This window comes from Lithobates pipiens, unplaced genomic scaffold (assembly GCF_037356315.1).
Source record: "Lithobates pipiens isolate NorthernLeopardFrog02 unplaced genomic scaffold, aLitPip1_a1.2 Scaffold_11, whole genome shotgun sequence".
Lineage (NCBI taxonomy): Eukaryota > Metazoa > Chordata > Amphibia > Anura > Ranidae > Lithobates > Lithobates pipiens.
Genome location: NW_027507696.1, coordinates 1,146,763 through 1,173,180, shown reverse-complemented (window position 1 = coordinate 1,173,180; position 26,418 = coordinate 1,146,763). Strand labels below are relative to the sequence as shown.

General features: G+C 47.2%; 1 pseudogene; it reads left to right on the top strand.

The window, feature by feature from the left end:
* Positions 1 to 20,679: 20,679 nt before the first annotated feature.
* On the top strand, positions 20,680 to 20,812 carry LOC143961185 (U2 spliceosomal RNA; annotated as a pseudogene).
* The last annotated feature ends 5,606 nt before the right edge of the window (positions 20,813 to 26,418 follow it).

Sequence of the window (26,418 nt, the reverse complement as noted above, 5' to 3'; positions counted from 1 at the left end):
CCCTTACATCAGAGTGTCCCATCACCAGCCCCTTACATCAGAGTGTCCCATCACCAGCCCCTTACATCAGAGTGTCCCATCACCAGCCCCCTTACATCAGAGTGTCCCATCACCAGCCCCTTACATCAGAGTGTCCCATCACCAGCCCCTTACATCAGAGTGTCCCATCACCAGCCCCTTACATCAGAGTGTCCCATCACCAGCCCCCTTACATCAGAGTGTCCCATCACCAGCCCCTTACATCAGAGTGTCCCCATCAGTAGCCCTCTTACATCAGAGTCCCATCAGCAGCCCCTTACATCAGAGTGTCCCCATCAGCAGCCCCCTTACATCAGAGTGTCCCATCACCAGCCCCCTTACATCAGAGTGTCCCATCACCAGCCCCTTACATCAGAGTGTCCCCATCAGTAGCCCTCTTACATCAGAGTCCCATCACCAGCCCCTTACATCAGAGTGTCCCCATCAGCAGCCCCCTTACCTCAGAGTGTCCCATCACCAGCCCCCTTACATCAGAGTGTCCCATCACCAGCCCCCTTACATCAGAGTGTCCCATCACCACCCCCCTTACATCAGAGTCCCATCACCAGCCCCCTTACATTAGAGTGTCCCATCAGCACCCCCTTACACCAGAGTGTCCCATCAGCACCTCCTTACATTAGAGTGTCCCATTAATAGCCCCCTTACACTAGAGTGTCCCATCAGCACCCCCTTACACCAGAGTGTCCCATCAGCACCCCCTTACACCAGAGTGTCCCATCAGCACCCCCTTACACCAGAGTGTCCCATCAGCACCCCCTTACACCAGAGTGTCCCATCAGCACCCCCTTTACACCAGAGTGTCCCATCACCAGCCCCCTTACAGCAGAGTGTCCCATCAGCACCCCCTAACATCAGAGTGTCCCATCACCAGCCCCCTTACAACAGAGTGTCCCATCACCAGCCCCCTTACAGTAGAGTGTCCCATCAGTACCCCCTAACATCAGAGTGTCCCATCAGCACCCCCTAACATCAGAGTGTCCCATCAGCACCCCGTAACATCAGAGTGTCCCATCAGCACCCCCTAACATCAGAGTGTCCCATTACCAGCACCTCCTTACATCAGAGTGTCCCATTACCAGCACCCCCTAACATCAGAGTGTCCCATCACCAGCCCCCTTACATCAGAGTGTCCCATCACCAGCCCCCTTACATCAGAGTGGCCCATCAGCAGCCCCCTTACATCAGAGTGTCCCATCACCAGCCCCCTTACATCAGAGTGTCCCATCACCAGCCCCCTTACATCAGAGTGTCCCATCACCAGCCCCCTTACATCAGAGTGGCCCATCAGCAGCCCCCTTACATCAGAGTGTCCCATCAGCAGCCCCCTTACATCAGAGTGGCCCACTGAGCCATCGGCCTACCGGGAAACTCCCGGTAGTCCTGATGGCTAGTACATGCCTGGATTAGGGGGGCCCCCGGGCAATAGGAGATTATAGGCCCCCTAGGCAATCAGAGATTATGGGGCCACACAGTACACACACACACACACAGTATACAATCATACAGTATACACATACATGTATTCAGAGTATACACAGACATGTTTCTATTGGCTGAGAAGGTACTGGAGAGGCGGGGCAGCTATAATCTCTGGATTTTTAGACCAAAAGGATGTCGGTAAGGGACATTTCAGAGACAGATGTAAAAAAAAAAAATCAGAGTGTCCCATCACCAGCCCCCTTACATCAGAGTGTCCCATCACCACCCCCCTTACATCAGAGTCCCATCACCAGCCCCCTTACATTAGAGTGTCCCATCAGCACCCCCTTACACCAGAGTGTCCCATCAGCACCTCCTTACATTAGAGTGTCCCATTAATAGCCCCCTTACACTAGAGTGTCCCATCAGCACCCCCTTACACCAGAGTGTCCCATCAGCACCCCCTTACACCAGAGTGTCCCATCAGCACCCCCTTACACCAGAGTGTCCCATCAGCACCCCCTTACACCAGAGTGTCCCATCAGCACCCCCTTTACACCAGAGTGTCCCATCACCAGCCCCCTTACAGCAGAGTGTCCCATCAGCACCCCCTAACATCAGAGTGTCCCATCACCAGCCCCCTTACAACAGAGTGTCCCATCACCAGCCCCCTTACAGTAGAGTGTCCCATCAGTACCCCCTAACATCAGAGTGTCCCATCAGCACCCCCTAACATCAGAGTGTCCCATCAGCACCCCGTAACATCAGAGTGTCCCATCAGCACCCCCTAACATCAGAGTGTCCCATTACCAGCACCTCCTTACATCAGAGTGTCCCATTACCAGCACCCCCTAACATCAGAGTGTCCCATCACCAGCCCCCTTACATCAGAGTGTCCCATCACCAGCCCCCTTACATCAGAGTGGCCCATCAGCAGCCCCCTTACATCAGAGTGTCCCATCACCAGCCCCCTTACATCAGAGTGTCCCATCACCAGCCCCCTTACATCAGAGTGTCCCATCACCAGCCCCCTTACATCAGAGTGGCCCATCAGCAGCCCCCTTACATCAGAGTGTCCCATCAGCAGCCCCCTTACATCAGAGTGGCCCACTGAGCCATCGGCCTACCGGGAAACTCCCGGTAGTCCTGATGGCTAGTACATGCCTGGATTAGGGGGGCCCCCGGGCAATAGGAGATTATAGGCCCCCTAGGCAATCAGAGATTATGGGGCCACACAGTACACACACACACACACAGTATACAATCATACAGTATACACATACATGTATTCAGAGTATACACAGACATGTTTCTATTGGCTGAGAAGGTACTGGAGAGGCGGGGCAGCTATAATCTCTGGATTTTTAGACCAAAAGGATGTCGGTAAGGGACATTTCAGAGACAGATGTAAAAAAAAAAAACACTGATTTTTACATACTGTCCCTGGTTTTACTGAGTCTGGCAACCCTGATGGGGCCCCCTAGTGGCCCGGGGGGCCCTCGGGCAGTGCCCGAGTAGCCAAATGGCTCCTGATATAGTGACATAACAAGGGACCCTGTAGGTAAAAGGACCTGATAATACTCGTGCAGCACCCTCCTCTAGTTAGGCTGCTAGGTTAAATGCAGCTTTTGTGAAAAGATAAAAAAAAAGGGGAGAAAAACACTGCGCTACCACAATATAAACAATCAAATGAGTACAGCAGCTATCACTCAAGCAAACAAAGCCAAAACAGAATATAAAACAATTAGTGTAGCGCTAAAAAAAATGTGCAAAAATGTATGTGTACAAATGTAGTGTACAAATAAAGTGCCAATATGACTAAATAAAAGGAAATTAGTATAGTGAATACTAAAGGGATATATAATCCCACAAAGTGTGTACAATTCAGTGAAACTAAACTATAGCTTCTTATCATTTAGACTGGAAAAATGGACTTCCATTAGTTCTGTCCACTCTACACAGTCCTCTTAAAGTGCCAAGTGTGGAAATATGGATGGAAATCTTCCCATAAGATGATCCCAAGGAGGTAGAGGGACTGTATGAAGTGATGGAACCAGCTGCAACAACCAATTGACTGAAGCTGTATCTGCAATCAATCTTTCACTAATAGAAGATGGGGACTCTTACCGTTGGTGTTGGATCCACCTGCCGTACGACAATGGGTCAGTAAGGCTCGTAATCTCAATGGGTCCCAGTCAGGCTCTGTAGGATGGATCCTGGTAAGGAATCCTCATTTCCCCGTCTTGGAACTTGAACAAAACATGCACTCCTAGTGGGAGTCCAAACCTGGTCGTCTCCAGACTCCAAGGAAGCAGATATTTGGGACGAAGTATATCTAGAAATTTATTTTATGTAAAACTCATGGAAGTGATGTATAGGAAAAAGAAAAAAAAACTAAAAGCTCCGTATGGTGCAGGTCAAACCAAATCGTACAAATGACACAAACATGTTAAAAGTGATCACAAAATTAAAATACAAAATATAAAAGCAATGTGGGGTACAAGAAATGCTGGTCCGACGCGTTTCGACACTAAAGGTCATCAACAGGGGCATATATATTGCTTTAGTATTCACTATACTAATTTCCTTTTATTTAGTCATATTGGCACTTTATTTGTACACTACATTTGTACACATACATTTTTGCAATTTTTTTAGCGCTACACTAAATGTAGCTTTTGGCCTCACTGTAGTCAGTGGAACAATGATTGTTTTTGCCTTGTCAGGGTGTCCCAAGCTGAGTGTTTGATATTTCCCACCAGCTTCTGCAAGAAGCTTCCAAAACATCGTTCAGGGAGAGTCAAATGACCAGTATGAAGATTTATCATGCCCCAGCCAATCCCGGGACAGATGCATCCAGAAGGTGGCTGGGGAGGTGATAAGTCTTTGGGAGGCCTTCCCAGAGTGTTCTTTCCTCTTCAGGGAGCGTTTCAGTTCTCCTAGGGCTGCTGCCCCTGGGAGATAGCTAGTGAGACCAATAATTGCAGTCTGGGCCTCAGCAGGAGGTGGGCTGAGGGCCTGGAGAAGATTGCTAAGTGAGTTCATACTGGAGGGCATCATACTTGAGTCCTGTTTCGGAGAAGGAGAGTTTCTGGAGAATTTCTGTTATCCTGGTACTGCTGCCCCTGGGACATAGTTAGTGAGACAAATAATGTTATTTCCCACTGCTTCTGAAAGAAGCTTCCAGAACGTCAGGCAGGGAGAGTCAAATCACCAGTATGAATATTTATCATGCCCCAGCCAATCCCTGGAAGGGGGCATCCATAAGGTGGCTGGGGAGGTTATAATGTTTGGGGGGCCTTACTAGAGTGTTCTTTCCTCTCCAGGGTGCGTTTCAGTTCTCCTGGGGCTGCTGCCCCTGGATGATAGCTAGTGAGACAAATAATTGCAGTCTGGGCCTCAGCATTATTTACTGAAAGGCATCATACTGGAGTCCTGGTCTGGAGAAGGATCTTTTATTTCCCTCACTGAGGAGCTACTTGTAGATGCTTGTCGTGGTCTTTTGGGCATGCAAGTGCTAATAGGGAACCAAGTGCCAGAAGATGCTCTATGTCCTGGGACACTGCATGTCATAGATACAGTGGTGTGAAAAAGTGTTTGCCCCCTTCCTCATTTCCTGTTCCTTTGCATGTTTGTCACACTTAAGTGTTTAGGAACATCAAACCAATTTAAACAATAGTCAAGGACAACACAAGTAAACACAAAATGCAATTTGTAAATGAAGGTGTTTATTATTAAAGGTGAAAAAAAATCCAAACCATCATGGCCCTGTGTGAAAAAGTGATTGCCCCCTAAACCTAATAACTCGTTGGGCCACCCTTAGCAGCAACAACTGCAACCAAGCGTTTGCGATAACGTGCAATGAGGCTTTTACAGCGTCCTGGAGGAATTTTGGCCCACTCATCTTTGCAGAATTGTCCTAATTCAGTTACATTAGAGGGTTTTCGAGCATGAACTGCCTTTTTAAGGTCATACCACAACATCTCAATAGGATTCAGGTCAGGACTTTGGCTAGGCCACTCCAAAGTCTTCATTTTGTTTTTCTTCAGCCATTCGGTGGTGGACTTGCTGGTGTGTTTAGGATCATTGTCCTGCTGCAGAACCCAAGTTGGTTTCAGCTTGAGTACACGAACAGATGGTCGGACATTCTCCTTCAGGATCTCTTGGTAGACAGCAGAATTCATAGTTCCTTTTATCACGGCAAGTCTTCCAGGTCCTGAAGCAGCAAAACAGCCCCAGACCATCACACTACCACCACCATATTTTACTGTTGGTATAATGTTCTTTTTATGAAATGCAGTGTTCCTTCTACGCCAGATATACTTGGACACACACCTTCCAAAGAGTTCCACTTTTGTCTCATCGGTCCACAGAATGTTGTCCCAAAAGTCTTGGGGATCATCAAGATGTGTTGTGGAGAAATTGAGACGAGCTTTGATGTTCTTTTTGCTCAGCAGTGGTTTTCTCCTTGGAACTCTGCCATGCAGGCCATTTTTGCCCAGTCTTTTCCTGATGGTGGAGGCATGAACGCTGACCTTAACTGAGGCAAGTGAGGCCTGCAGTTCCTTGGACGTTGTTGTGGGGTCTTTTGTGACCTCTTGGATGAGTCGTCGCTGCGCTCTTGGGGTAATTTTGGGCGGCCGGCCACTCCTGGGAAGGTTCACCACTGTTCCATGTCTTCGCCATTTGTGGATAATGGCTCTCACTGTGGTTCGCTGGATTCCCAAAGCTTTGGAAATGGCTTTATAACCCTTTCCAGACTGATAGATCTCAATGACTTTCTTTCTCAATTGTTCCTGAATTTCTTTGGGTCTCGGCATGATGTGTAGCTTTTAAGGATCTTCTGGTGGACCTTACTGTGTCAAGCAGCTCCTATTTAAGTGATGCCTTGATTGTGAACAGGTGTGGCAATAATCAGGCCTGGGTGTGGCTAGAGAAATTGAACTCAGGTGTGGACAACCACAGTTATAGTATGTTTTAACAAGGGGGGCAATCACTTTTTCACACAGGGCCATGATGGTTTGGATTTTTTTTCACCTTTAATAATAAACACCTTCATTTACAAATTGCATTTTGTGTTTACTTGTGTTGTCCTTGACTATTGTTTAAATTGGTTTGATGTTCCGAAACACTTAAGTGTGACAAACATGCAAAGGAACAGGAAATGAGGAAGGGGGCAAACACTTTTTCACACCACTGTATACAGTACTGTACTAGCCATACCCTTTTACCTCCAGGAAAAGGTGCTTAGAGAAGATTCGCAAAATAAGCTGTCCTCCTATTTTTTTGTTTGGAGTATACTGAGATCTAAAATTCTAAAAGTCATCCCTTAGACTGAGCCTGGATTGTGCATGGAACTGTGTCTGTGTCAGGCAGCCTCTGTACTAGCAATAGAGACCTCAGCGGCCTCTTCAGGGAGGGAAGAGCGCTACACTTACCCAGGGCCGTCTTTAAGGCAGGGCAAAAGGGGCAGCTGCCCTGGGTCCTGTCATTGTTGTGGGGCCCAAAGCAGCTGCCTCATATTTGCCAACTATCCCAGTTTACATTCCCTTGAAGTTTTAGTCCTGTGCTGCTACTAATGCTGCCCAGCTCTGCCCTATTGTTATGTACAGATGACTCGCCTGCAGACCCTGTGTTTACCTATAAATACTGGCATTCATATGTAAATAGCAGTGACATGCATATGTAAATAGCTGAGGCCAACGGCATTGATATGTAAATAAAGGCAGCATTCATAGGTATATCATGCCCCCCTGCAGTGAGGAGATGATGTGCTGTAACCTATTGCAGCCAGTGAGCAGTATTACTGTACAACAATCTCTAGCAGCCAATCAACAAGCAGAAATGTGCTGTAACCTCTAGCAACTAATCAGTGAGCCTTAAGGAGTGCTGTAACCTCTAGCAACCAGTCAGTAAGCCGTAATAATATGCTGTAACCTCTGGCAACCAATCGCAATCGCTGCCTGATCTGATACAGTAAACTGATTTTTAAGTCTAGCTGCTATTTATTGTATGTCTCAGAGAAGGTGGAGAGCGAAATTGCATGGGGAGGGGGGGGGGGGGGTGCCCTAAGAAAATTTTTAGCCAGGGTCCAATCAATATTAAAGACGGCCCTACACTTACCATAAACTATCCAGCACAGCGCACCATAACCGCCATTTTCCAGTAATCATTTTTGATCACAAAATAAAAAAAAAACTTCTGGAAACTTGTTTAAAAGTTGCAGGGTGATCACAAAGCTTAAACATTTTCTAAAAAAAATTTTTTTTTTTTTTTCTCTTTTTGTTATGTATCATCAAACACAAATGCAGCAAGACCTAAAACATCCTCAGTAAACTCCTTTGCCCTATTTTTAGTCCGAGTTACTATGGAAATGTCATGTTACTTAGATTACTGTGCTGTGATTGTTTTCTGTTATTCACACAGATCAAATGAAAACGAGAAAGGAGAAACAAGACGCTTCACAAGTAACAGAAGCCGCGTTGTTTCACAAAATGGAATTTTGCATAGCTCACAGCGGAGCCACTATCGGTGGTTGGGGCCCCAGATCATCCCCTTTGTTGGGGCACCAGAGTGCACCCTATATCAGGGACCACCGAAATAACTCTCCACCGAGAATGGATTGTGTGGCAAACTGATGTACAATGCAGCTCCTGAACTATACACATAATCAATTTAATCTTATCACTTTACTAACGATATTTACTATATAAGTAAAACATTATGTATTCAGACTAGGGTTGCCACCTGTCCAGGATTTACCCGGACAGTTCGGGTTTGGAATCATGTGTGCGGGTTTCAGACTGCCTGAAACCCGGACAAATTATTTAGACTGGACTATGGCTTCCCAGCAGGGTTGCTGGCTGCAGTTGTTTAGTTGAGAGTGTCTGTTACACTCTCTTTCACACTGCCCAAAGCCAACACTAACAATCCCCCCCCCCCCCTCAAACACACAGACGGGAGAGGAGAGAGGGCTCGATCTGCACCTCTTCCCTCTACCCCTATCCCTCTGTGTCTGCTCACACTCCATTCCCTGGCGCTGTGCCTCAGAAAAGGAAAGTTGGGGCTGGAAATTTGAAGTCCAGCAGCCTCAGATACATCTGAATGAGAGGTGCTGACTGCCAAGGGGTGAGTGAGCTCACCATCCACCCCTGTCTGTGACTGAAGTCCCCCCCCCCCTTTCTCTCTCTTGCCCCTGAGTGAGTACACTAAGGTGAATCAGGTTTCTCAGAGCACCCCTTACAACAGAGTTCCCCTTTGCACCAGAGGCCACAGTGTTCCCCCTTACATCAGAGTCCTCTCCGTACATCAGAGTACTCAGTGTACCCCTTAAATCAGGGTTCCCAGAGCATCCCTTATGTCAGAGTCTGCAGAGTCTCCCCTTACAGTGAAAGAGAACTCTGAGAGTTCAGATGTAAAGGGGAACTCTGTGGACTCTGATGTAAAGGGGGAACTCTTGTTATTAACTTCATATGATTAGAAATGTTATTTAATAGCAAAATATAGGTATAGTTTATAGTATAAAAAAATTGCTGTGCGCCGCTAAAGTGTTCGGGTTTGACTTGAAGAAAAAGTGGCAACCCTAATTCAGACAAGGGAGCCTGAACTATGTAATATGCCCACAGACTTCGACTTATCACCAGTAGGTCCGACAATGGAAAATTGATAGCAGATTAGTGGCTGCATCCAATCAGATGCAGTTGCTGTTCTGATATTCTGACAGCTGTCTGCAACACCTCTCAGAACACAATGGCCTGGTGAGGGGGGTGGGGGGTTAGTCCATCTACGTTGTTAGCATGGATAGAGAAACCTGCTAGTTTTTTTTTTTTTTTTTTTCATTCAGCCCAAAGACTATCGATGTATGGGTTGTAAAGGTTCATTTTTTATTTTCTACATAGGTTCCTTTAAGCTAGTGCATTGTTGGTTCACTTACCTTTTCCTTCGATTTCCCTTCTAAATGTTTTTTTTCTTTGTCTGAATTTCTCACTTCCTGTTTCTCCTCAGTAAACTTCACACCATCATCCGAGCGGGGGTTAGTCAGCCAGGGTTGTAAAGGTTAATTTTTTATTTTCTACATAGGTTCCTTTAAGCTAGTGCATTGTTGGTTCACTTACCTTTTCCTTTCGATTTCTCTTCTAAATGTTTTTTTTTCTTTGTCTGAATTTCTCACTTCCTGTTTCTCCTCAGTAAACTTCACACCATGATCCGAGCGGTGGTTAGTCAGCCAGAACAGCTTACTAAGGAGGAACAGGAAGTGAGAAATTCAGACAAAGAAAACAAAGAAAAAAAACATTTAGAAGGGAAATCAAAGGAAAAGATAAGCGAACCAACAATGCACTATCTTAAAGGAACCTATTTAGAAAATAAAAAACAAACCTTTACAACCCTTTTAAAAGCAGGGGTAGGCAACCTCGGCCCTCCAGTTGTTTTGAAACTACAAGTCCCATGAGACATTGCAAAACCCTAAGCCCTTGTACAAACGGTCGGACATTCCGACAACAAAATCCATCGGATTTTGTCCGACGGATTTTGTCCGAAACTGTTGTTTCATACACACGGTCGGACAAAGTTGTCGGACAAAATCCGATGGTTCGTAACGTGATGACGTTATTTCGTTATGACGGGACTACGTTCAGGCTAGTAGCCAAAAGATTTGGTCTAGGAATTTGATCTGAGCATGCGTGGCACTTTGTCCGATCGGAATTCTCTACAAACGATCGGACAAAGTCCAATCGGATCATGTTGTCAGAAAATTTTATAGCCCGGCTCTAAAACTTTGTCGGTCGGATATTCCGACGGAAACAGTCCGATGGAGCCCACACACGGTCGGATTATCCGACAACGCGGTCCAATCGGACATTTTCCATCGGAATGTCCGACCGTGTGTACAAGGGCTAACAATCACAGGCAGGGCTCCTAGAGACAGAGGCATGATGGGATTTGTAGTTTCGCCACAGCTGAAGGGCGGAGGTTGCCTACCCCTGGCTTAAAGCATACCTCCCAACTGTCCCTGATTTGGAGCAATGTCCTTCTGTCCCTATTTCCTCCTCATTTGTCCCTCATTTTGGTCTGATATATAGTTGTATATAAAATACACTATTTATCTTTCAAAAAGTGTTTCCCAATTGCCCAATTTCTAAACTGCTGCATTCGTAAATTTCAAAGACAATATAAAGGAATAGAAAAAAAAAAAAAGAAAACTGTGCATAAAGATCAATAACCAGTTCCCGACCGGCGCACGCCGATGTACGTCGGCAGAATGGCACGGGCAGGCATATTGGCGTACAGGTACCTCCATTTTTATATGCCGCCCTGCCATCGCGTGCGCACCACTGGCGGCGAGCTCGCGTGCCGGTCGGGACCCCCATGAGTCCGGTCGCGGGTCCTGTGGACTTGATCGCCGTAGGGATACCCGCGATCGTCTCACGGGGCAGCTGAACGGGGAGATGCCGTTGTAAACAGCATCTTCCCGTTCTGCCTAGCAACAAGTGACGCTGATCTCTGCTCCATGTGATTGGAGCAGAGATCAGTGTTCACTAACACAAAGCCCAGCCCCCCACAATTAGTAACACGCCCCTAGGAACACTTAACCCCTACACTGCCACCCCCTGGTTAACCCCTTCACTGCCAGTGTCATTTACACAGGAATCACTGCATTTGTATAGCACTGATTGCTGTATAAATGACAATGGTCCCAAAAATGTGTCAAAAATGTCTGATGTGTCCGCCATAATGTCGCAGTCACAATAAAAACCACTGATCGCCGCCATTACTAGTAAAAAAAATAATTATTAATAAAAATGCGATAAAACTATCCCCTATTTTTTAAACGCTTTAACTTTTGCGCAAACCAATGAATATTCGCTTATTGCGATTTTTTTTTTAACCAAAAATATGTAGAAGAATACGTATCGGCCTAAACTGAGGGAAAAAATGTTTTCTTTAGATATTTTTGGGGGATATTTATTATAACAAAAAGTAAAAAATAATGAGTTTTTTTTCAAAATTGGCGCTCTATTCTTGTTTATAGCGCAAAAAATAAAAACCGCAGAGGTGATCAAATACCACCAAAAGAAAGCTCTATTTGTGGGAAAAAAAGGACATCAATTTTGTTTGGGAGCCACGTAGCACGACCGCGCGATTATCAGTTAAAGCGACGCAGTGCCGAATTGAAAAAAGTGGTCTGGTCTTAAGCCAGCAAAATGGTCCGGTCTGAAAGCGGTTAAGCTACCGACACTCCACTAGAAAATATAGTGCAAAGAAACATGTAAACAAATTAGTGTAGCTCTCAAAATGGTGAATATAAAAGTAAACGAATAAACTTAAAAAAGGTGACTGTCAATTCAACAGTGAACATGTGTGAATAAACAGCCTATATATATAAGTGCAAAAAAAATGATATGGAAAAAAAAAACATTCAAAAGTCCAAATTCATATGGAGATCTGGGTCCCTCGTACCTCTTTTTTTCATGCACATCATGGATCATTGCACCATATGATGCAGCAAGTTTTGGAGTCTGTGTCTTGCCCCATTTTTTTTAGCACTACTATTTCTTTATATTGGCTTTTTGAATGTACAAATGCAGAAATTTTGAACTTGGATGAAAGGTTTAGCACTGGGAAACACTTTTTGATAGATGAATCGTGCATTTTTTTATACAAATTTATTGTCATGGTTATGCAGTGATCTTCCTGTTTGCTTACCTCCCCTCATGTGTTCAGACTAAGAGGCCAGCCACTTCCACCTGGTGGTTTTTATAACCTCTCCTCTAAGCATGGCTCCACCCCAGGCCCTATCAGGGAACCCTATATTAAACTGTGCACTGCAAGCCAACAGTGCTGATCAACCATTGCGTATTCCTTTGTGTGTTTAGCTTCCTGTTACCTGCCGTGTGCTCTTCTGTTGTTCCGTTACCAACTTTGGCGTGTCTTTGACTATCCCTGTTTGCCTGTGATCCTGACCTTTTGGCGTGTCCCTGACTATTCCTGTCTGCTTGTGGCCCCGACCTTGGCTTTGTCCCTCACCATCCCTATCCTCCTGTTGCCTACTGTGGGTGTGAGCTGGGGGACCCTGGGGGTCGCGACCTGGAGCCAGTTGCAGGCAAGTCCATCCTCACCACTCGAGGCTCTGGTGAACACCTGCTGGCTCTTAGACTCCGCACCCCAGGGAATCTTACGCTCTAACCCCAGTGGGATCTGTCACCCGTCCGCAGCAGTCAGCCGTAGGGTCCACAACCTTGCGGTGCACTCCTGATCCCTACGGTGTGCATCTGTCACCTCGCCTCAAGGTGACCTGACATTTATAGATCAGACCAAAATGAGGGACAAATGAGGAGGAAGGAGGGACAGAGGGACTTTGTTTCCAATGGGGTACAGTCCCTCAAAATCAGGGACAGTTGGGAGCTATGGTGTTGTGTAGCACAATCACTGTGCAGTACTGAGCATTAAGCAAAGTCTGCATGTAAATAAATAAAAATGAAAGATTCAATGTTAAGACAGAACTACGGGGTAAATCTAAACTAATTTCACTAGAACATTTATGGGTCCATTTGCCGAGGCCTACTGCTGGTTCAACAAAGAACACTGGCGTGCTTTACAAATCTGCTTTCTATTCTCTAGCTTCGGAACACTAAGGCTACCAAAGCCCCATTCATTTTAATGAATGGAGAAAAAAAGTAGGAGAAAGAGAGCCCCGTCACATGACCTGTCAAAGTCATGTGATCAAACGCTCCTCCAGAACACTGGAAAAACACTGCAGATTCCACACCTTAGCCTCCGTGTTATAAATGTCTCGTAAACACTGCGTTGTCCTGCAGTAAGCAGTATCCACTCACATTTATAAATAAAACCCTGTTGACTGTATAATAACAGCTACAGTAAAAAAGTAAAAAAAAAAAAAAAAAAAAACTCTTTGCTCTAGTGTAGGGTTGCCACCTGTCCAGGATTCACCCGGACAGTTCGGGTTTTGAATCATGTGTCCAGGTTTCAGTCCACCTGAAACCCGGACACATTATTCAGACCAGGCTGTGGCTCCCAAAGTAACCAAGATAGTCATACACAAATCTGTTGCCGTCCGGGAGCTGCGGGCAGCTGTTTGGGGGGCAGGTTTAACTGAAGGGTGGGGTGATAATGTCAGCAAGAGAAATTTGGCCACACCCACTGTGTGCCAAGGCGCGCTCTGTGCGATACATTACTACTCTTCCAGGGGCACCCAAATGTATACCGGGTCTTTTATAATCTTATAGTGTTTACAGCGAAAAATAAAATAAAAAATTGCCCTGTGCTGCCAAAGTGTTTTGGGTTTGGCTTGAAGAAAAGGTGGCAACCCTACTCTAGTGGCTGCTCCCAGGAGTAATGCCAAGCCATTTGTCACTATGTCTTTGCCAAAGGGAAAGATCAGCATTAAGGCAGAGCCAGCATCAAGCTAAGTTCTTGAATGTCATTAATTACTCTCAAGCTCCTCCTGTAAACACCAAAAACATCACTATTATTCACAAGGGTGCCAGAGGGGTAGTAGCTTCTGTAGAAAAGAATAATTCATTTTTCCTTCATTGAGGGACACTTTTCAGGAATTCAAGAACAGTTTGGTTTTATGCCACTGCCTACAGGTGGTTTGGACACTGGCAAAAAGAAAAAAAAAACGGTTGAAGGCCTCTAACCATCATGCCTCATTTTTTTTTCTAGCAGCTAATGTTCTAGGAGGTTCGACGCCTTTACTTCAGCTCTGCTAAGAAAAAGTCCAACCATTTTTTGCTACCCTTTTTATTCTTGTAGCACCTTGATGTTTAGGCAGGGCTGCTGTTTCATTTAGTTGCCTTGGCCAATTGTTATGAGATCAATTGATTTCCTTCTCATTCTGGAATTGCTGCACTTCTCTCTTCTGTCACCAGGTGGCCGGGCAGCTGGTGGCATTGGATAAGACAAGGACATAGCAAGGACAGACTATGAATGAATGGGGTATCTCAGCCAATGGGGCAGGGATTTTCTTGGGTCCCTTGGCCTGCTGGGAGAGCCTATTTATTTGGGTGGAGTCAGGTGATCGGGATTCTGTGTCACCTGGACGGCTGTCTGGGTGGACGTGTGTCGTATTGCCCCGGGCTGCTAGGCTAGAAACCTAAGGCCTATCCCGGGGACATCTGGCTGCCAGGCTATCTGAGAGCCTATCCAGAAGTAGCGCAAGGTTGGGACTGCGGGCTTGCAGTCCAACCAGAATTAACGGTTCCACCGGCCAGGGAACCAGTCGTGGTCAGCGGTAGAGGGGAAGCTTTCGCCACTAAGGGTCCATCCACCTCACGACCAGAGACCATTGTGAGTAAGCTGAGGCCAGTACCAGAGCAGACTTCTCGCTGCCTGGGGACGTTTAAGAAGTGGGAAAGCATCAGTAAGTGCCAAGTCAGGGACCCAGCTGGACAGCAGAGGTGACGCTTGTGGAGCACCAGTGAGTGCCAAGCCAGGCACCTGTCAGAAACCATGAATCAGACTGAGACAGAAGTACAATCAAATCACACTTGTTTATTAATAAAAATAAAAAGGTAAATAGAAAAAGCGTAGTCAAGCATAGCCAGAGTCCATTAACCAGATCGGGTAGTCAGCCAGTCAAAAGTTCATTAACCAGATTGGGTAATCAGCCAGGCCTGAAGTCAGGGATTCAAGGAGAGCAACTGCAAGCAGGCTAAGGAGCTAGGAGGGATGTTAGCAAGCCAGTCTTAAAACAAACAGCAGGAGATGGTTCCTTGTGATGTGACCAACACGAAGGCAGAGGAGAAGTGAACTGGAAGGCTTTAAATAGGCAGGTCAGAGGAGCATCATCGGGAACAGCTGGTAACTGTGGAGAGAGAAGAGAGCTGGCAATTAGCCGACAGCTGAGCGGCCAGCCCAGAGGAGGAAGGGCTAAGCCAGCCCTGACAGCACCTAACATGTCAGTGGGGGTGAAGCTTGAGGAGTATCTGTGAGTGCCTAGCCAGGGACCCAGCGGGGAAGCTGGGTTGATGGTTGAGGAAGATACTGAGTGCTAAAGTGGAAGAGCTCAGGGGATCCAGTGGCTAGTGGATCTGAAGTCTAGTGAAAGACTGGGAGCTCGTTGAGTGAAGACTCACAGTGAGAGAGTGTGGGGAAAGCTGAGAACTGTTCGTGTTGCAAATAGTTGAATACAATTGTAGTTGTAACAGCTACAAGATTGTTGCCATAGGAGACAGCGGTCCTACCTATACAGAAGTGGTGTCTGGCTGGAGGGCTTCACCTGTATAGCTGTCTACCTACAGTGCCTTGCAAAAGTATTCACCCCCCTTGGCATTTTTCGTATTTTGTGGCCTCACAACCTGGAATTAACATGAATTGTTTGAGGATTTGTATCATTTAATTTACAGAACATGCCCACAACTTTGAAGATTTTTTTTTTTTATTGTGAAGTAAACAACATATAGGACAAAATAACAGAAAACGTCAATGTGCATAACTATTCACCCCCCTAAAGTCAATACTTTGTAGAGCCAAACATAGAACTAAAGGCTGTATTGTAACAAAATAGGTAAAAAGCCAAGGGGGGTGAATACTTTTGCAAGGCACTGTATAGTAGTCTCGAAGTCTGCCAATTAACAATTTCATCTCCCTAAGGGTTTCCTGGCCCTCCCCGTTTCTGTTTAAAGGGGTTGTAAAGGTAAATGTTTTTTCACCTTAATGCATTCTATGCATTAAGGTGAAAAAACATCTGACACTGCCGGCGCCCCCAGTCCCCCCGTTTTACTTACCTGACCCCTCGAAAATCCTGCGCTCGCCCCCGCCGTCCTCTTCGCCGCTCAGCCTGGCCGCTGATTGGCTGGAGTGGATGGATTGAAAGCAGTGCAGCCATTGGCTCGCACTGCTGTCAATCACATCCAATGACGCAGCGCGCCGGGGGGCGGGGCCTTGTGATACAGCGAGCGGCTATAGCCGCCGGCTGTATCACGGGAGCGCGCCCGCAGGTGCTTCTCACCAATGCGAGGGAGCTCGCATTAACGTGAGAAGCACCTGCGGGAGGAAGCAGAGACAGCCGCCGAGGGACCCCAGAAGAGCAGGTTCGGGGCCACTCTGTGCAAAACGAGCTGCACAGTGGAGGTAAGTATAACATGTTTGTTATTTAAAAAAAATAAAAAATTTTACTTTACAACCCCTTTAAGAGAAAATAAATCTTTTTTTGCATTCTAAAAGTGTCTGGCGCCCACCCTTTCATCTTGCATTACACCCACTATGCCTTGCAACCCACTCTACATGGAAGGATGTCGGCTGTCCCTAAATCTGGAGGTCACCATTAGGCCTCAAGGGGCTCAGGGACTTTGCTACATTCTTTTTTTTTCATTAAATTTTTTTCTTCAATCAAGATACTCAGTACACCGTAGATATTTTTTTGCTGGGTGACTTCAATCAAGACTTCAAAAGTGCTACTTGAGCTTATCTCTACACAGCAGCTATTAGGTCAGTGTATCCTCAGCAACAGCTTTGTAGGCCTTACCCAGATCCCTACTAAACTGGAAGATTGCCGTGCTAGACTAGAATGTGACCTTCGGTCCCTGGGCTCTGCATTGTTTTGCTTTCCAGACCCTTGTGTACTATGTTAGTTAGCCGTAGAGTACCCTTCAAGTCCATAGCCAAGGCACAGCCTCTGGTTTGACCCGGTTCTGTGTACATTGATCCGTTGTTGGGTTCTACCTCCTGTCCGAGCTGCTTGTGTTCCTGCCAATCTTCCCAGAACCTAGGTATTATTAAGTGTTTGCACCTGTGGCTTAGTGTTCGAGCAAAGTATAAATTCATTTTCTGTTGCAGTGAGTGCTCTACACAGCATTGTTTCTTGTCGTTTTGCTTTGCCCCTCATTCCTGCTATGCTGTGTCCATCTCTTTCTGCGCTATTGCCCAGCTTCCCCCGCTCTCTAGTGCTTCACATTTTTTTCCTGCGTCCTCCCCCTAATGTCTAATCTTGCTAGCTGCCATAATCTTTCCTTTGGTCCTTTTAACCTGTGTGTACCCTGGTCCATCCTGTGCTCTATCTGCTGGTACTGTGTGTTAAAGAGCCACAACCCTGGGGGCGCAACGTCCACACCTCCAGTGGCTCTGGTGAAGACCAGGTGACTCTGACACCCCCCATTTGCGTGCACTTACACTGCTACTGCACCTTCCAGGATCCATACAAAGGTATACCCATTTAGTCACCCCTACTGCTCAGTTAGACCCAGACTTTTTAAGTCCCAGGTGTTCCAGTCTTCAGATCTTGACTCATATGGCAAGTAGGCCTCTGGATGTGATGAGGCTTGCCTGGAATGTGACCTTTGGGCACTGGGAACAGGGTGGTCCCAACTGCCCTGAGATCACAAGCTCCTCCTGTGTAGTTCTGTGCTGATCCATCATTTTTTCATGATCATCCTCACCCCATGAGGAGAAATCTTGCATGGAGCTCTAGACCGAGGGTGATTGATGGTTATTTTGTATTTCTTCCATTTGCAAATAATGGCTCCAACAGTTGTCTCCTTCTCACCAAGCTTCTTGCTGATGGTCTTGTAGCCCATTCCAACCTTATACAGGTCTACAATCTTGCCCTGATGTCCTTTGACAGCTCTCTGGTCTTGCCCATGATAGTAACAACGAGTTGCAGTTAGGAGCACCTTCTAAAATTGACAGGGCTAATCTGTGTACCACATACTGTGCCCAATCTGTGGGAGCCAGAATTATTGTTGATTGGTAGGGAATCAAATACTTATTTGTATCATGTGTTTTTTTTTTCTGGATTTTTGGTTTATATTCTGTCTCTATCATTTAAAACACACCTGCTCATAGATAGAATCTCAGGTGGTTCCTGCTGATCTGGCTGAGGTTTGACCCATCTATGGCCAGCTGTACACTAGCTGGTTTCACATTATTGAATTTGTTTTGAGGCTGGGAAACCTTCCAGTGTTCCCTTCGTTGACCATTCCTGTTATTGGTCTGCTGTTCTTCTAAGTAGTTAAATGACTCCACCTGTAGCGGTAGCCACTTTGGCACACAGCTTCTCCTGTCCTCCACTTTGGTGGCACCTCTTGTCCTGGTCTAAGCATCAGCAGGGCTGGACTGGGACAGAAATTTGGCCCTGGACTTCATCCAGACCGGCCCACTTACATTTTGAGTGTCCCATCAGCCCTCCCTTACGTCAGAGTGTCCCATCAGCAGCCCCCTTACATCAGAGTGTCCCATCAGCACCCCCTTATATCAGAGTGTCCCATCACCAGCCCCCTTACATCAGAGTGTCTCATTAGCAGCCCCTTACATCAGAGTGTCCCATCACCACCCCCCTTACATCAGAGTGTCTCATTAGCAGCCCCTTACATCAGAGTGTCCCATCAGCAGCCCCCTTACATCAGAGTGTCCCATCAGCAGCCCCCTTACATCAGAGTGTCCCATTACCAGCTCCCTTACATCAGAGAGTCCCATCAGCAGCCCCCTTACATCAGAGTGTCCCATCAGCACCCCCTTACATCAGAGTGTCCCATCAGCAGCCCCCTTACATCAGAGTGTCCCATTACCAGCTCCCTTACATCAGAGTGTCCCATCAGCACCCCCTTACATCAGAGTGTCCCATCAGCAGCCCCCTTACATCAGAGTGTCCCATCAGCACCCCCTTACATCAGAGTGTCCCATCAGCAGCCCCCTTACATCAGAGTGTCCCATTACCAGCTCCCTTACATCAGAGAGTCCCATCAGCAGCCCCCTTACGTCAGAGTGTCCCATCAGCAGCCCCCTTACATCAGAGTGTCCCATCACCAGCCCCCTTACATCAGAGTGTCCGATTAGCACCCCCCTTACATCAGAGTGTCCCATCAGCACCCCCCTTACATCAGAGTGTCCCATCAGCACCCCCTTACATCAGAGTGTCTCATTAGCAGCCCCTTACATCAGAGTGTCCCATCAGCACCCCCTTACATCAGAGTGTCTCATTAGCAGCCCCTTACATCAGAGTGTCTCATTAGCAGCCCCTTACATCAGAGTGTCCCATCAGCACCCCCTTACATCAGAGTGTCCCATCAGCACCCCCTTACATCAGAGTGTCCCATCAGCACCCCCTTACATCAGAGTGTCCTATCAGCAGCCCCCTTACATCAGAGTGTCCCATCAGCACCCCCTTACATCAGAGTTTCCCATCACCAGCCCCCTTACATCAGAGTGGCCCACTGAGCCATCGGCCCACCGGGAAACTCCCGGTAGTCCCAATGGCCAGTACATGCCTGAGCATCAGGTTGATCTTTTGTTACTTCCCCCATGTGACTTCCGGTTGACAACTTCAGCTCTTCTACTTCAGATTCGGGCACTGGTCCTACTGGTGCTGTTGCTCACCCAACATCTGGACTGCTTTTGGATGTTCTGACTGTTTCGGAATTCCTGTGCTCCCCAACAGATGATAAAGAAAACAATATCATTATACTTTCTCTAAAGTCGATTGAGTGACGCAGATGCCACCCTTTTTATGTTAGTGACCTTATGTATCGCTTATGTACGAGGGCTGACCCTTAAAAGGTTTTCTGTTTCCCAGGGGTCAAACCCTCTCTAGGCAGTATATGACTGCTTCAGAATTTCAGTACAATGGAAGTACCAAAATCTTATTTATTATTTTTTGGTTTTCTTTATGAAACTATTGCTATACAATCTATGAGTAGAGGTATTCAAAGCTGTAGGACAGCACCATAGTTGCCAACATTGTAAAAAAAAAAAAAACATCGGGACACTTTTTTGGCAGTAGGCGGAGTTGTATTATAATTAGGGGGCGGGGTATGCGGTTATAGGTGTGGCATAGGAAAAGGTGAAAATGCGGTGTGGTTTACGTAAGATAGTGGGCGTGGCTTACATATGCGTGGCTCAAAGGGGTGTGGTTAGAGTCTGAGATGAATGTGGGATGGAGAGGGAAAGGGGGGGAGGGATGGAAGGACAGCAGCCCCTGATCCTACACCACAATAGCAATATGTGTTTTCCAGAGTTTGACAATCAGCAGATAAAGATACTCCAAATACCTGGTGTTAACGCTTCAATGATCCCGGCGCCATGATTGTTATGGTGTCAGGATGATTGAAGCGCATTATTTCTATTATTACATTGTAATATAAAATTAAATCATTCAACTCACCATAATGCAGAATCAGTGGGAGCCCTGAGCGCGTCACTAGCCACGTTGCCTGCCATCAGGTGCCCCCAGCAGAGTCCCTCCTTACATCAGGTGCCCCATCAGAGCAGCCTTCTCGGCCTTTTGGCTAAGATCAAGTGTAGTATCTGTTCTTATCAGTTGCCAATAGGTGGCGCTGGTCTACCGTCCCTGCTCTACGGCGAGGTGGAGTAGGGGTGGCGGTTGCTATGCAAAGCCTGTTGGTGTAAAGGTGACCCGGACTGGTTCGTAGCTGGTTCGGGAAGCCTCCTGATGAGGGCGGAGAACCACTGGTCGGCGCCAGGGGAGGGGACCCTGGCAGACCGGCTTGGATTGTGGCAGCTTTAGCCCCAGTCAGTTTTTCGGGAGGGAACGCTTAGCTCTTCTGTTCCAGCAGAGGAGCGGCCGGTACCTTCCGAATGTAATTAGGTAGGAGTGACGGGAGTGAGGGTGGGACCTGATGGCAAAGGGTCTCACTAAGCTCGCTGATCTCCATGCCTTTCTGGCTGTGGTGGGGGCTGTCGTGGTCTGGGCTGGGCTGTCGGGGATGCTTTTGTTGGAAAGCCCATGGTGATGTGCCCCTGGAGTGGCAGTCCAGGGGTGCCTTCTTTCACTGTGCGTCTGCACTTTGATTTAGGCACCTAGGTCACGTCACCATTACACGCTTTTTTTACACCTGCCTCTAGGGCCCGGCCTTTTGGCTAGGACCAGAGGAATTTTTGATTCCTGGCCGGAGGGCCGGCCATTGTATTGCACAATGGCCACTTTTCACTCTCCTCTCCACTATCCCTTCCTCACTTTTTATTTATTTTATTTGTGTGTGTTTGTCACTGTTTGTCACTGCACGTTTGATGAGTAGGGTGTCGGTCCTCGGACCAATCCTGAAAGTCTCTGGGAGAGCGGACATAGGCCTTATGGCTTGGTCCAATCTCCATGAGGGGGGGCCTACCTTCGGGGAAGCCCCCACAGTACCAAGTACCTAGGAGGTTCTGTTTCGGCAGTCCTCCCGGGGAAAGGAGGGATTCCGGTTTCGTCCGGGTCCCACTTGTTGAGTCTGGTACCTCAGTCCCTGTCTGGAGCCTAACGCCCCGGGGGATCAGGGTATGGTCCTTCTTTTGGAGGACATCAGGCACCCGTCTGCACTTTTTAGTGTGTCACTCTTTATGTGTGTGCACTTTTTTTATGCACCGGGTGGAAGTTTTTTGGGTGTGTTTGCACGCCATGGGCTTTTTCAATAGAAAAAAAATCAGAGCAGCCTTCCTCACATCTGTCTCCATCAGCAGAGCCCCTCCTTACATCTGGTGTCCCCATCAGTCCTCCTAACATCTGGTGCCCCTCTGACATCCAGACTGCCCCCTCTGACATCCAGACTGGCCCCCGACATCCAGACTGGCCCCCAACAACCAGATTGCCCCCCGACAACCAGACTGCCCCCTCGGACATCCAGACTGCCCCCTCAGACATCCAGACTGCCCCCTCGGACATCCAGACTGGCCCCCAACAACCAGACTGCCCCCTCTGACATCCAGAACGGCCCCCGACATCCATATTAGCCCCCCACATCCAGACTCACTGGCCCCCGACATCCAGACTAGCCCCCGACATCCAGACTCACTGGCCCCCGACATCCAGACTGGCCCCCGACATCCTCCAGACGTCATCGTTGCCGCGCGGAAAGACTTTGAACTGCGGCGCCGCCCACCTTCCATGCACTTCACAGACACTGGCAGCGGGGGTGGGCGGCACCGCAGCATCTCTATTGAAGACCAGCTTCTGGTCTTCTTTAAAATGGCGGCCCGCGGAGACATCTCTAGCGGCCGGCGGCGAAAAACGGGGACAAACCGAATTTCCCGGGACATTTCCTGGGACAAAATTAAATCGGGACAAAGGTCCTAATCCCGGGATATTTGGGACAGTTGGCAACTATGCAGCACCTACCAGGCTTGCCCACCAAACTGGATATGCAGTTATGCCAAATATATTATGACAACTCTTCCTTATGCAGGAATATATATAATAATATTTTCTTTGCAATATTTAGGTCAGGAAGGAAAAGCAGACATAAAGATTGTAAACAGATTACAACTGAGAAAAAACTTTTTTTTTTAGCAACATGCATTTCCTGAGAGTTTACACTCCGGGGGATATGGCAATCAGCAGCTCTAATGCCGTGTAAAGGTGACCGGCACGTGACTTTGGTTACGTAACCAGGTACAAGGCCATATAACTGGCAGGAATGTAAACACACAACATGCAGGGATGTACCGTATGTGAACAATGTGTACACACTACCCTTGTGTCCTCCTTCCACTGCATAGTCAGGTGCTGGGGATAGGTTTAATCTCCCAGATAATTGCACATCTCCCAACTTTAAAAATTGAGGATGAGGGACACTTGTGGGGGGGTAGAAGCGTCGTGCTATGCGGCAAAAATTAATAGGGGGTGGCCAAACTTTTCAGTGACAGGGGCTTAAGGGGCGTGGTTAAACAAAACCCAGGCTTTTGTTACTGTATGTGCTGGGGGGTCACTTTGGGAGGTAGAGGACTTAAATGTGGGCTACAGTTGGGGACAGATATATACTGGAGGAGGGGTGATTTGGGAGGATTTGTGATGGCGCAAGCAATGCTCTCCCCCCAGTTTACCTTTTCTGCAAAAATATGCACTCCCCCACCCCCCTGTGAAATTCAGCACTAATCTGAACACTCATCCTTCCCAGAACAAATCCTCTGCCCCAATCCTCCCCTTCCAGCACAAATCCTCTCTCACCTTCTAGAATTGGATCTTCTCCATCCCAATCTCCCTCAACACAACCCCCCCCCCCCCCATACAGCTTCTGGTATAAATGATTTTCTCCCCCAAATCCCCCCCCGTCACGAATGTTAATTCTCCATTACAAATGCTATTTTACAAGACTGACCGCTTCTGCTTCCGAGCATGCGTGTTTGTACTTTGGACTGTTGTCCGACGGACTTGTGTACACACGCTCGGAAAGTCTGACAACACACATTTGTTAACGGAAAATTTGAGAACATGCTAGCCAACATTTGTTGGTGGAAAGTCCGACAACAACTGTCCGATGGAGCGTACACACAGTCATATTGTCCGCCAACAAAGCTCACATCCAACATTTTGCGTCGGAACGTCCAATCGCGGGTATGGGGCTTTAGGACTCGTTTACACTTGCTTCGGTTTGTACACATATTAACCGCTAGTTTACACTTGCTTCAAAACATGGCTTTGGACACGCTTTGTTAAAGCTCTCTGAACGCCAGTCAAAGCTCCTGTCACTAAATAATATGGTTAGCTTACAGTCCTGTTTACACCTTGCTTTTGCTTTGCTTCAAAAATGATACCCCATGTAGCTTTAGTGGTGCTTTAAAGCGTCTTCAAAGCCCCCATTGAAATCTATGGCAAAGCATCACTTGAAGCCCCACGGAAACCCCACCAAAGCCCCACCAAAGCCTCATCGAAGCACCACGCAAAAGCAAGGTGTAAACAGGACTGTAAGCTAACCATTTAATTTAGTAACAGGAGCTTTAACAGAGTGTGTCCAAAGCCATGTTTTGAAGTAAGTGTAAACTAGCCCATACAGATGTAGTGCCACCACCTACCCGGTCATTTAGTGGCAGAAGCAGGGCCGTCTTTAATATTGATTGGACCCTGAGCGAAGCTTTTCTTGCCCCCCCCCCCCCATGCAGTTTCGCTCTCCACCTGCTCTGAGACATACAATAATTAGCAGTTAGACTCAAAATGAGTTTACTGAATGGGATCAGGCAGCTATTGTGATTGGATGCCAGAGGTTACAGTGTATCATTACCGCTCACTGACTGGTTTCTAGAGGTTACAGCACACATTACGGCTCACTAATTAGTTGCTAGAGGTTACAGCACATGATTTCTGCTTGTTGATTGGTTGCTAGAGATTACTGTGTATATGACCTCGGGGGGCATGATATACATATCAATGCCACCAGCCGCTGATATTTATATATGAATGCCGCTGCTATTTACATATGAATGCCGGTAATTTACATGTAAACACAGGGTCTACAGGTGAGTCATCTGTACACAACAATAGGGCAGAGCTGGGCAGCGTTAGTAGCAGCACTTCACACTGAGATATCGGGACACAGCACAGGACTAAACTCAAGGGACAAGGGAATTTAAACCAGGATAGTTGGCAAGTATTAGATAGCTGCTTTGGGCCCCACAACAATGACAGGGCTCAGGGCAGCTGCCCCTTTTGCCCTGTCTTAAAAACGGCCCTGGGCAGAAGAGAGGGCGGCAATTCCAGAATTAGAGTGGAATTAATTGATCTCCCATCAGTTCGCCAAGGCAACTGTACAGGACAGGTAAATTTACTAGCAACTCTGCCTAAACATCAGGGTGCTACATCTGTATGGGCTAGTTTACACTTTCTTCAAAACATGGCTTCGGACACACTTTGTTAAAGCTCTCTGAACGCCAGTCAAAGCTCCTGTCACTAAATAAAATGGTTAGCTTACAGTCCTGTTTACACCTTGCTTTTGCTTGGCGCTTCAATGAGGTTTCGGTGGGGACTCGATGAGGCTTCAATGGGGCTTCAAGACAGCGATGGAAACGGTGAGTCGGTAGAAGCACCGGAGGGCGGCGGGAGGGGGGGGCGTCACCTCCCGCCGCCCGTAAGAACGATCAAGCGGTGGAACAGCCGCTATGATCGTTCTTATGGTGTAGGGAATCGCCGGCTGAAAACGGCAATATCTGAATGATGTCTGTGGACTCAGGCATCATTTAGATATAACCAGCGAAACCCCATGACGTCAATAGACGTAGTGCGGGAACCAAGTGGTTAAAGTTGTATGCAATCAGGCAGGCGCACTACATGGTTTTGGTAAATCTGAAGACAAAAATCTGCAGAAAATCTAATAGTGTGTATAGGGGCTTACTTTCAAAAAAAGTGACAGTTATTTCCAGTCCAATAAGATTGCAGTCACATGGTTAAAAATAACTGTTTATCCCTTTGAACTGATCTTAATGTGCGTCTAAAATAACCCACGCTTTTTTCTCTCATATTTTCCTATAATCCGGTGATGACGAATGGGGCTTTGTAAACCTCGGTGTACACCAGGTGACAGTTCAGTTCCTGTTTTTCCAGTGTCACGGTAATACCGTGTATTAGGGAAATCGCCGCACCCACAGACGTCACCATAGCCTGTGAAGGTATCGATTTTAACCCTTTAGCGGTTGGGAGCCTGCGATGGGCAGAGCTGCTATAGTTGTGCAATTTTTTTTAATCTTGGTTTGTAAACTTTCACCTGAAGGCCAGAACACTCCGAGCATTTACAAAGCATCTAACGAGCATCAAGGGAGCTTTCCTGAAGCCCTCAAAGCAGCCTTGGAATCTATCCTGTGAGAAGGATTGGTTCCAACCCATGGTCAAGCTGCCCCGACTTTCTAAAAAATATCATTAAACCCAACAAAGGCAGTAATTCAGCAACTGTCACGTGTGCGCAGAGCATGTAATGCCGCGTACACACGAGCGAAACTTCCAACAGAGAAAGCCAGACGGGAGCTTTTCATCGTATATTCGGATCGTGTGTATGCCCCATCGGACTTTTTATGTCGAAAATTATAACGGACCTAGAAAGAGAACATGTTTTAAATGTTTCTGGTGGAACAAATTCCTATCAGGAAAACCGCTCGTCTGTATGCTGTTCCGACGGACCTTGCTCTGAAGCAAGTACGAGACGGAAGCTATTGGCTACTGGCTATTAAACTTCCTTTTTCTAGTCCCATCAGGGCTGGACTGGGACAACAATTTGGCCCTGGACTTCATCCAGACCGGCCCAC